Consider the following 13,072-nt stretch of genomic DNA (forward strand, 5'->3'; position numbering starts at 1 on the left):
GAGGGAAGAGATATGTGAACATATGTATATGTATAACTGATTCACTTTGTTATAAAGCAGAAACTAACACATCGTTGTAAAGCAATTATACTCCAATAAAGATGTTAAAAAAAAAAAAGAAATGGTGCTGGCCTCAGTGTTCATAGCAGTACTATTTACAATAGCAAAGACATGCAAGCAACCTAAATGTCCATTGACAGAAGAATGGATAAAGAAGATGTGATACATATATACAATGGAATATTACTCAGCCACAAAAAAGAATGAAATAATGCCATTTGCAGCAACATGGATGGACCTAGAGGTTATCATACTAAGTGAAGTAAGTCAAAGACAAATACCATATGAAATCACCTATATGTGGAATGTTAAAAAATGATACTAATGAACTTATTTACAAAACAGAAATAGACTCACAGACATAGAAAACAAACTTATGGTTACCAACGGGGAAAGGGCAGAGGGATAAATTTTGAATTTGGGATTAACAGATATATAAAATAGATAAACAGCAGGGAACTGTACTCAATATCTGGAAACAACAGGGAACTACATTCAATATCTTATAATAACCTATAATGGAAAAGAATCTGAAAAAGAATATATATATATGAATCACTTTGCTGTGCACCTGAAACACTGTAAATCAACTATACTTCAGTAAAATTTTTTTAAATTTTTAAAAAAAGAAGTGATGCTGGGACATCTAGATATCCACTTGCAAAAGGATGAAGTTGGACACTTACCTCACAACATACACAAAAAATTTATTCAAAATGGATTAAAGACCTAAATGTAAGAGTTTAATCTATAAAACTCTTAGAAGAAAATATAGGAGTAAATCTTCATGACCTAGGGTTAGGCAATGGATTCTTAGATACAACACCAAAAGCACAAGCAACAACAACAGAAGAGATAAATTAAACTATACCAAAACTAAAATCTTTTGTGCTGCAAACAATACTGTCAAGAAAGTGAGAAGACAAAGGACAGAAGGAAATTTTGCAAATATATCCTTAAGAAGGGACTTATATCCAGAATATGTTTTTTTTAAAAAACTCTTAAAACTCAATAATAAAAAGATAACCCAACCTAAAAATGAGCAGAGGATCTTTTTTTTGGCATTAAAAATCATAAGTTTATTTTTTCAATGACTATGTGACTAAAAAAGATGGTATTTAAGAGCAAATATTATATACAGGTATTTTTAAAAGCTAAGGGTTTCTCTAAAATATAGAAAAAAATTAAATCTTGCTTTTCTGACAGGCTGATACACTCAACAGACTAAAATACTCTTATATAGAGCAACTTTATAAAATCTATTAGAAACATTATTCTACCAAGACACTTTGGAACCAAATCTCAGCAATCTTCAGGGAAGACAGTAACCCTGATTCCTGGATCATCATGATCATCATTTTCAAGTTATTTATCATTTTCTTCAGTAATACATTTGCCATGTGCTTCTTCTGGGTTTCTTTTTTTCTTATGAGTATATGATGAGTTATTTTTCTCTTTGATTTTCTCTTTGGGATGTGAGGTAGTAGAAATAGTTTCTTTTTACAAAGCATGTTATAGGCGGTTGTAAAACCTTTCAATTCTCTTCTTGCTTTCCTACATTTTTTGATTTGCTTATCTTTAACAGGAAGTCGATATATTCCCCTGTCACCATCAGTTTTCCTTTATGGCTTAATGGAACTTCTAAGCCATGTGTGCTCTGGACAGCCAACATAGTCTTTCCTCTCTTTCCCACTATTATGCCAGAGTTCCTGAAAGCAGAATCTATTGCCACTGAATGCTATAAATTCAAGTATAATCACAAAATTTTACCAGAATCTGTGCATCCTGCAACTGTTGACACAGCACATGAAGAACAAATGGTTCAAATTTCAAAGTGGCACCACCATTCGCTTCCTTTAGGGCTACAATCACGTCATCTTTCACGCACAGTTTGTGTGTAACCAGTAGCCAGCAACGATTTTGTTTCTGAACCTCAAAACCATTTATACCCCTGTCTAGGAGGAGGATGCAGCCAGCTCAGGAACTGGTGGTGAAAAACTGTTCTCGCCCAGTCAAGGGCTGCACAAGCTCTACCACATCCTCGTCCACACTGCCTTTCCGGCTGAGGCCCACTTTGCTCAGACACTTGCACCTTCCATCTCTTGAACGCTGCACTACTATCCATGCAAGGAGGGAGTTAGGGTCTGCACTTTCACATTAGCCTCGCCTTTCCCTGGGGGCAGCCATATTGAAGCCAGTGGTGGCCAGAAATGTCCAAACTCTAGAGGATCTGAGTAGACATTTCTCAAAAGATGATGTACACGCCAATAAAAACGTGAAAAGATACTTCAAAACTGGGGTGGGGGAAGAACGTGAAAAGATGCTCAATATCATTAGTCATTAGAAAAATGCAAATCAAAACCACAATGAGATACCACTTTCCACCCAATAGGCTAGCTATAATCAAAAATACACATGATAATAAGTGTTGTGACGATGTGGAGAAATTGAGACCCTTATACATTGTTGGTGGGAATGTAAAATGGTGCAGCTGCTTTGGAAAACAATTTGGTAGTTGCTCAAAATGTTAAACATAGAGTTACCATATGATCCAGCAATTCCACTCCTAGGTATATACCCAAGAGAAATGAAAACATAAGTCTGCACAAAAACTTGTATGTGAATGTTCATTGCAACATTATTCATAATAGCCAAAAAGTGAAAATAACCTTGTATTTGTTTCCTAAGGCTGCAGTAACAAATCACCACAAACTGGGTGGCTAAAAACAACAGAAGTTTATTCTCTCACAGTTCTGGAAGCCATAAGTCTGAAATCAAAGTGCTGGTAGGGCTGTGCTCCCTCTGAAGTTTCTAGGGCAGAATTCTTCCTTGCCTCTTTCAGCTTTTGGTGTCTCCAGTGGTTCCTTGGCTTATTGTGACCCCATCAATCCAATCTCTGCCTTGATCTTTACATGTCTCCTCCTTCTCTCTCTCTCTCTCCTCTATGTGTCTCTTATAAGGATATTTGTCACTGGATTTAGGGCCCACTAGGATGATCTCATCTTGAGATCCCTAACTTAATTACATCTGCAAAGAACCTTTTTCCAAATAAGGTCATGTTCACAGGTTTCAGGGGTTAAGAGATGGACATATCTTTTTGGAGGCCACCATTCAACCCTCTACAAACCCAAAGGTCCATCAACTGATGATGAGTAAACAAATATGGTTCATCCATACAATGGAATATATTTTGGTGATAAAATGTACTGACACATGCTACAGCATGGATTAACCTTGAAAACATTATACTCAGGGAAAGAAGCCAAAGGCCACATGTGGTGCAATTCCATTTAAACAAAATGTCGCGAATAGGCAAATCAATAGAAACAGAAAGTAGATCGGTGGTTGCGTAGGGTTGTTGGAGCCTTAGGCAGGCTGGGGAGCAACTGCTAATGGGTATAGGGTTTCTTTTTGGCAGAATGAAAATGTTCTAAAATTATATTATGGTAATGATTGCACAACTCTGTGAATATACTAAAAACCATTGAATTGTGCATTTTAAATGGGTGAATTGTATGGTATGTGAATTATAATCTCAATGAAACGGTTAAAAGTGAGGAATTAAAAAATGAATGTAATGAACTGAAATACATGACATATGCTAAAAATTCATAGGCTCGTAATGATTTTTTTAAAAAGCTCTTTGGTCATCTTTAGACAATATTGGTGAATAAAGGTAAGGAATCAAGCACTTATTCTGCCTTTCTTATATGAACTGTACTTCAGGGTATCCAAACAGTTGATAAAAGAAAGTTCTTTATTACAGAAAAATTCCCACTAATAAAGGCAGAAGAAATGACAATTAGAATCTCACAAATTTGTAAGCCCTAATGAAATAATGGATCAAGGCAATGTTTTCCATCAGGTGAAAGGCTGATGGAAACTTTAAAAGAGGGACTAACATCACCAGAATCTGATGATTAATCTTAGCATCACTAAAACTGGGACAGCCAGACGTTACAGGCCTCCTGATATGGTGCAAAAGGAAGTACACAGTACTACTTAAAAAATATATTTTTTAATCGAAGTATAGTTGATTTACAATGTTGTGTGTTTCAGGTGTACAGCAAAGTGATTCACATATTTTTTTTTTCCAGATCCGTTTTCCTTATAGGTTATTACAAAGTATTGAGTGTAGTTTCCTGTGCTGTACAGTAGGTCCTTTTTGGTTACCTATTTTATATATAGTAGTGTGCATATGCTAATCCCAAACTCCTAATTTATCCCTCCCTCACCCTTTCCCCTTTGGTAACCATAAGTTTGTTTCCTATGTCTGTTGGTCTATTTCTGTTTTGTATATAAGTTCATTTATTAGAACATTCTCTAACACCATACAAAAAAATAAACTCAAAATGGATTAAAGACCAAAATATAAGACTGGATACTATGAAGTATTCTTGCCAGTAAAATCAAACCTGAATTTGATCAAGCCTGTAAACCTAACTGCCACTTTATAGGAAACACAGCGTTTAAAGGAACATATTAAATGACACTGGAGACATGGATACAATCAGCCAAATACTGACTGTGGGAAATTTTCCAGGGCAGATGTGTCCATTTTTTTCTGCAAACAAATAGCAAGAATATAAGAGGAAGGAGTAACCTATCAAAAAGACTTGAGATATATTAACCACATGCAGTGAGGGACCTTGTCTGGTTCCTCGTTTGAAGAAACCAATTATTAAAACAAATAACTATAAGGTAATGTGGAAGATTTTGAACACTGACTGGATATAAATGATATTTTTAAACTGTCAATATTTTTTAGTTGTGATAAGGGTTATGCTTGGGGGAAAAAGTTTTTATCTTTTAGAGATACATACTTAAATATTTACAGATGAGAAGACATCATGTCTGGGACTTGCTTTAAGATAATCTCATGGTGGGGTGAAAAAAGTAGTTGGGAATGTAGATGAAACAATATTGGTCATCTGTTCGTAATCGTTGAAACCATGTGATGGGTACATGGTGGTCCTACTAGTATAGGACCATACACTGTCCTACTAGTATATATGTTTGGAAATGTTCCAGAGTAAAAAGGGGTGTTTTAAGTGTTCTTTGGAACACTGAGTTGAGGCTTGAGTATGTTTTTTCCATATAAATCCATATGTTTTTTGCCTAGTAAAGTTTATGGGAATTCCTTTTTGCCTAATCTGACGAAAGCAGATCATTTGGACGGCAGAGGCATGCTTTGAAATCGCATCTGCTGTTTATTTTTTTTTTTAATTGAAGTATAGTTGATTTACAATGTTGTGTTGTGTTTCTGGTATACAGCAAAGTGATTCGGTTGTATATGTGTGTGTGTGTGTGTGTGTATCCATATTCATTTTCGTATTCTTTTCCATTATGGTTTATTGCAAGCCTGGGTTTGAGTTCTGGCACCAGTATTCACTAACTTTGTCAGATACTTAACATTTCTGAAGCTCAAAGCTCAATTTCTTCACTGGTCAAGCAGGCATCACAATAATAGCTCTCACCTGGGGTTGCTTGGGGGATTAACTAAGATAGAGAATACAAAGCACTCAGCACTTGGCACAGTGCCTGGCCGTGCTCCATAAATATTAGGGGCAGCTAATGCTTAATTGTTTCAGTTATCTATTGTGGGTTCACTTGGCTCAGCTGGGAGCTTCTTCTACTCTGTCTGCTGTCAGCTGGGACTACAGTCATCTGGTGGTTGAACTGGGCTGGAACAACCAAGACGGCTCCCACAGATGGCCGGCAGTTGATGTCAACCGTTGGCTGAGAGCTCAGCTAGGGCTGTTGTCCACTGCATCTACGCATGACCGCTCCATGTCACTCGGGCTTCTCACTTAATGGTGGAGGAAGTGCCCAAGAGCCAAGTGGAAGCTGCCAGTTCTCAGGGCCTGCAACTGGCACAGGGTCACTTCTGCCACATTCTGTTGGTTAAAGAGTGGCAAGCCCTGTTCAGACACAATGGTAGGGGAAATAAACTCTACCTCTTAATGCGGATGGGGCAAAGAATGTGTAGCCCTCTTTAATCCACCACCAAGTGTTCCTGTTTCCTCAGTACTTGGTCCATAGATAAAAATATAGATTCCAAGAATCACACCAAAAAAAGTACTCATATATGTCTCTAGAAGGTAATTAGACCACACTGGCTGATGTTTTTCTTGCTTCTCAGCAGACTAAGCCAGGGCCTGGGAAATCGGAGGGGCTAGGCAGCCGCTAGGCCCTCACCCCTGAGAGGAGAAACCAGGGCAGGACCAAGTCTTCACTGCAGAAACACCCTGGCATGAGTCAGTGGTTCTCAAAAATAATTTATGAGACCAAATTAGGTCATCTATTTTTAATGTTTATGGTTATTAATTTGACAATACTGTTCTCCCAGGCAATAATTCTCAAGACTTGAGGAAATATTAGCATTCCCTTCCAAGGTATTCTTTCCTTAATTCTTTAGTTCCAAGGCATAACAGCTTTCCACATGTTTCTTCTCTTACCCTTTGATCAACAATTGCTGACTCTCATGTATTCTCTGATATTAGCTAAAACATTGTCCAGGAGAGGTGTGTGTTTGTTTTCATTTACTGCACATTATACAAACACAAAGTCTGGGTAAGAAATATTTCCTAGAGCTAAAAAATGCAAAGTTAGTGGCAAGCTTGGGCAATGTGAATTTTACCTAAAGAGTTTTGCTTCTAATTGGAACATTTACAGTAAACAAATGACTGATAAAGACACTCAGTCGCCTCTATAAACAAGGAAGCAGGGAAGCCAGCCATGCTGAACATTGTGTTTATTTTCCACTGGAAGAGGATGTACACTGCTAATCACAAGAATGCCACCGTTTAATTTCTATACAAGACCCCTTCCTGGCTTTCTATAAAGCAAAAAACTGATGGCAGTTTTGCTCACTAAATTTCTTTGTGCAGAATTGTTAAGTGCTATTAATTTTAGCATAGCTTATCAAAAAACAAATGACCAAACAAACAAACCAAAAGGCCTTTAAAAAAAAAAATGCTTAGGTGCTTCTAAGCTCGGATTCATTTTGCTGTTGAAAAGATCCCAGCTGACAGCTGTGATATAAATGCATGGAGAAGGAAATAAATACTGGCTCTTTGACCATGACCTGGAAGTTATGTCAGAAGAGTCTGGCATTTTATCAATTGGCCACAAAGCAAATGTGGGAGGGAGGGGATGGAGAGGATGGAATGGCCACATATTTCTGGCCCTATCTGAAGTTCTGAGCACATCAGAGCATACAGCTAGAGGCTCAGAATCATTGTGATGATACACAAGTGGGTGAAATCATTTCCTTAGAAATGAACTGTCCTTGTCTAAGCTAAGACCCTTGCTGACATATTTGAGAAGATTTCTGACTTGAGACTCTTTCTGACTTATTTAAGACTCTTTCTGACTTATTTAAGCCCTTCCTGACTTGTTTCAGACTCTGTCTGATGAATTAGATACCCTTCCTGATTTGTATGGGACCCTTCCTAACTTGTTCAAGACTCTTCCTGACATGTTTGAGACCATCCCTAACTTGTTTCAGACCTATCTTTTCATGTCAGAGCTTTCTGACATATTTGAGATAGTTCCTGACTTGATTGAGATACCTCCTGATGGACTTGAGACCCATCCTGATGTATTTCAGACTAGCCCTGAGGACTTTGACATGCTTCCTGATACATTTGAGACAATCCCCAACATATTTAAGACTCTTCCTGTCTGTCTGAGATCCTTCCCAACATATCTAAAACTTTGACAACTTGGAGACCCATGCTGATTTGTTTGAGACTCTTCCAGACTTGTTCGAGAACTTTCCTGGTGTGTTTAAGACCATTCCTGATGTGTTGAGACTCTTCCTCTCTGTTTTAGACTCACATATTTAAAACTCTTCTGGACTATTTTAGATGCTTCCTAACTCGTTTGAGATGATACCTGCCATGTTGGAGACCCCACCTGACATATTTCAGACCCTCCTGACGTGTTTGAGACCCTTCGTGACTTGTTTGACAGCCTTTGTCACCATGTGAGAAACTTCTTGACATGCTTGAGACTCTTCCTAAGATGTTTGAGCCCCTGCCTGATTCGAGAAAATTCCTCATGTATTTCATCCTCTTCCGGACATGTTTCAGATCCTTCGCTACTTGTTGGAGACTTCCTGACGTTTTAGAGAATTAGGTTGATTATTTGAAACTCTCTCTTTCTGTTTGTGACCCTTCCAAAAATATCTGAGACACTTCTTGACTTGTTGAGACTCTTCCTGACTGAGACCCTTCCTGAGGTAATGAAAACACTTCCTGAGATCTTCCTGCCATGTTTGAGACTCTTCCTGGCTTGTTTGAGAACATTCATGACACATTTGAGACCCTTGCATATATCTGACCCCTTCCTGGCTTGCTTGAAACTGTTTCTGACTGTTTGAATCTCTTCTTGACACTTTTGAGACACTTTTTGAGGTGTCAGAGATAACTTGCTTGAGATTGTACCTAAAATATTTGAGACCCTTCCTGACCTGTTTTGACAGTCTTTATGACTATGAGGCACCATTCCTAAGTTGTTTTAGTTTCTTTCTGATGTGTATCAGATTCTTCTTGTCTATTTGAGACTCTTCATGACTTACTATCAATGCCTACTGAGTATGAGATCCTTCCTGACATATTTGAGACCCTTCTTGACTTAATTGAGACCATTTCTGACATGTTTGAGACCCTCTCTGACTTAATGAGACGCTTCCTAAGAGGTTTGAGAAGTTTTCTATTTGAGACTCTGCCTTTTGATTTGAGACGCTTCCAGATGTATTTAGGACTATTCCTGAAATGTTTCCAACTTCTCCTGGTGTGTTTGAGACCCCTCCTGACTACGTTAAGACTGTTACTGACTTGTTTTGAGTTACTTCCTGACATATTTGAGCCCCTTCCTAACATGTTTGAAACTCTTCTTGACTGTTTGAGCCACTTCCTGTCATGCTTGAGACCCTTGTTGATGTATGTAAACAATTCCTGCATGGTTGAGACCTTTTATGACACACTTGAGACACTTCCTAACCTACTTGAGACTTTTCCTGATGTCCTGAAAGACTCCTTGATTTATTTGAAACCCTTCCTGACATATTTGAGACTCATCCTAACTTGTTTGAAATTCTTTTTGATATTTTTGAGACTCTGTCTATTGGACACCCTTCTGTATGTATTTTAAACTCTACCTGAGGAATCTGAGACCCCTTCTGACCAGTTTAAGACCCTTCCCTATTTTTCTGAGACTCTTCCTGATATATTTGAAAACCTTTCTGACTTGTTTGAAACTCTTGCTGAGCTGTTTGAGACCATTCCCAAAGTACCTGAGACTCTTCCTGGTTCTGAGATCCTTACTAATGTACTTAAAACTCTTCCTGATTACAATCAGATACTGACTTCTGGGGAAACAACTTTCCAACATATTTGAGACCCTGCCTGCCTGTTTGAGAAACACCCTTACAAGTATGAGGCCCTGCTTGATATTTCTGAGACCCTTTTGGACTACTGGAGACTCTTTCTGATGACTTTGGCATCCTGCTTCGCTTGTTTCACAGCCTTTCTGACCCTTGGAAAGCCTCCCAGACATGTTTGAGACCCTTCCTGACTAGTTGCGATCCTTGCTGAGGTATATGAGAATTTTCCTGACATATTTAAGGCTATTACTAACCTGTTTGAGACTTTTCCTGATACATTTGAGACTCCCTCTCAGTTTGAGATGCTTTCTATTTAACACTGTCCAGACTTGTTTGACACTGATGTATTTGAGACCCTTCCTAATGGCTTTGAAACATGTTTTAAAATCTTCCTCAGTGTTTGAGCTCTTTAGTGATGTATTTGAACCATTCTTGTATGGTGGAGACCCTTGCTGAGATATTGGAGGCATTTCCAGCCTTATTTACAATCCTTCCTGAGGATTCCCTGGTGGTCCAGTGATTAGGACTCCGAGCTTCCATTGCCAGGGGCCTGGGTTCGATCCCTGGTCAGGGAACTAAGATCCCACAAGCTGTGTGGCATGGCCAAAAAAAACAATAATGAAAAAAATTAAATAAATAAAATCCTTCCTAACATATTTGAGACTCTTCTCAAAGTACTGAGAAACTTCTTGATGTATTTTAAACCCTTCCTGAGATATTTGAAATTCATCCTGACTCATTTGAGACCCTTCCTGACAAGTTTTTTTGTCTTCTTTTTTTTTTTTTGGCCACGCTTCGTGGCTTGTGGGATCTTAGTTCCCCAACCAGGTACTGGACCCGGGCCGCGGCAGTGAAAGCACCGAGTTCTAACCACTGGACTGCCAGGGAATTCCCCTTCCTGACCATTTTTAAATCCTTTCTTAATCGTTTGAGACCATTCCTGAAGTATTTGAGATTATTCCTGTCTCTGAGACCCTTCCTGGTGAATGTAAAACTTTTCCTGACTACCTTCAGATAGACTCTTCCTGTCTGTTTAAGACACTCCCGGGGACTTCCCTGTTGGTCCAGTGGTTAAGAATCCACCTTCCAATGCAGGGGACATGGGTTCGATCCCTGGTCCAGGAACTAAGATCCCACATGCCACGGGTCAACTAAGCCCGCACGCCGCAACTACTGAGCCCATGTGCTCTTGAGCCCACACACTCTGGAGCCCACGCGCCACAACTAGAGAGAAGCCTACGCACTGCAACGGAGAGCCCACTTGCCACAACTAAGACCCGCCACAGCCAAACATAAATAAATAAATAAATAAATTTTTAAGTGTTATTTAAAAAAAGATACTCTCTCACAAGTTTGAGACTCTACCTTACTACGTGAGCCTTCTTGACCGGATGAGACCTCTCTTGATTTGTTCGACAGTATTTCTGACAGATTGAGACCCTTCTGACATATTTGAGATGTTTCCTGAGAAAATCCCTTACATATTTAAGGCTTTTCCAGACAGTGTGATCCTTTGTGACTAGCTTAAGATGTTACCTGCCATGTTTGAGACCCCTCCTCACCTGCTGGAGACTCTTCCTGAGGTGTTAGAGATTCTCCTTGTATTTGAGATTCTTCTTCTCAGGGTACGATACTTCCTAATATATTCAAGACCCTTACTGAATTGTGTCAGAGCTTCCTGATGCATTTGAGACTCTTCTCTCTGTTTGAGACCAGTCCTGACACACTTAAGAACCTTGCTGACCTACTTAAAACTCTTGCTGAAATGTCTGAGGCACTTCATGACTTGCTTGAGAAATGTACAGACATGTTTGAGACCCTTATTGTTGTTTTTGAGACCCTTTATCTCTGTCAAAACCCTCATTGATGTCTTTAAACCTCTTCCTAATGACTCTGAGATGCTTCCAGAATTGTTTGAGAAGATTCCTGATGTATTTGAGACTTTTTTTCTGTTTGTGACACTTCCTGACATGTTTGAGTCCCTTCTTAACATGTTTCTTACTCCTCCTGATGTAGTTGGGATTCTTCCTGATGTATCTGAGGCCCTTCTTGACTTTTGAGACCGTTCTTAACACGGTGACACTCGTTTGTATGCGACACACTTCTTTTCTGTTTGCAACCTTTACTGGATTATTAATAACTCTCCTTAACTACATTGAGAAACTTCTTGACTGGTTTGAGATATTTTGTCATGTACTTGAGACTCTTCCTCTCTGCTTCAAATACTTCCTGACAAGTTTAAGACTCCTCCATACATGTTTGAGACCCTTCATGCTGTATTTAAGAACCTTCTTTGGGCTTCCCTGGTGGCGCAGTGGTTAAGAATCCACCTGCCAATGCAGGGGACACAGGTTCGAGTCCTGGTCCGGGAAGATCCCACATACCATGGAGCAACTAAGCCCGCATGCCACAACTACTGAGCCTGCATGCCACAACTACTGAAGCCCGCGTGCCTAGAGCCCATGCTCTGCAACGAGAAGCCACTACAATAAGAAGCCCACACACCGCAACAAAGAGTAGTCCCTGCTCACCGCAGCGAAGACCCAACGCAGCCAAAAATAAATAAATAAATTTATAAATTAAAAAAAAAGAACCTTCCTTGTGTATTTAAGACTCCTCCTGAAAAGTTTGAGAGTCACCATGACTTGTTTAAGATTCTCCAGGACATATTTGAGAACTTCTCTGACATGCTTGACACACTTCTCCTATTGAGACCCTTACTGAAATCTTTGAGCCCTTCTGGATGTGCTTGAGACCCTTCCTTTTTGTCTGAGACCCTTTCTGACAAAATTAAAGCTCTTCCTGACTACTTTGAATCCTTGTGGTCCAATTTGAGAGAACTGATGTGTTTCAGACTTTTCCTCTTTCTTGGCAACACTTCCTGTCTTGTCTGAGACACATCCTAACAACCTTGAGACTCGTCCTGATGTATTTGATATCTCTACTGTATTTAGTTTCCTAGGGCTGCTGTAAAAAAAAACAAAAACAAAAAACCCCCCACAAACTGGGTGTCTTAAAACAACAGAAAGTAATTCCCTCACGGTTCAGGCCAGAGGTCTGAAATCAAGATATCAGCAGTATTGATTCCTTCTGGAGGTTCTGAGGGAGAATCTGTCCCATGCCTCTCTCCTAGCTTCTGGTGGTTGTTGGTAGTTCTTGGCATTCCTTGGCTTGTGGACATATCACTCAAATCTCTGCCTCCGCCTTCATATGGCATTCACTTCCCTATGTGTCTTCACATGGCCTTCCTATAAGGACAGCAATCATTGAATTTAGGGCCCATCCTAATCCAGTATGGCCTCATCTTAATTACATCTGCAAAGACTCTATTTCCAAATAAGGTCACATCCTAAGGTTCCAGGTGGACATGAATGGGGGGCGGGGGGAGGGGGGGGTGTGCATCATTCAACACAGGTGCATCTACTAACATATTTGAGATTCTTCCCAACTGTTTGAGACCCTTCAAGACATATTGCAAACTGTCGGATGAATTTGAGACACTTCCTGATTTGTTTGAGATGCTTCCTGATTTTTTGAGAATTTTTCTAATGTATTTGAAGCCCTTTCTAACTTGCTTGCAAGTCTTCCTGTTTGAGACTCTTCCTGACATGTCTGAGATTG

The 13,072-nt window shown here is 39.4% G+C and overlaps 1 pseudogene; it reads right to left on the reverse strand.

Moving 5' to 3' along the window:
• Nucleotides 1-1,441: 1,441 nt before the first annotated feature.
• On the reverse strand, nucleotides 1,442-2,185 carry LOC103016353 (tRNA wybutosine-synthesizing protein 3 homolog; annotated as a pseudogene).
• Nucleotides 2,186-13,072: the final 10,887 nt, after the last annotated feature.

The sequence above is a fragment of the Balaenoptera acutorostrata genome, chromosome X (genome assembly GCF_949987535.1).
Source record: "Balaenoptera acutorostrata chromosome X, mBalAcu1.1, whole genome shotgun sequence".
Classification (NCBI taxonomy): Eukaryota; Metazoa; Chordata; class Mammalia; order Artiodactyla; family Balaenopteridae; genus Balaenoptera; species Balaenoptera acutorostrata.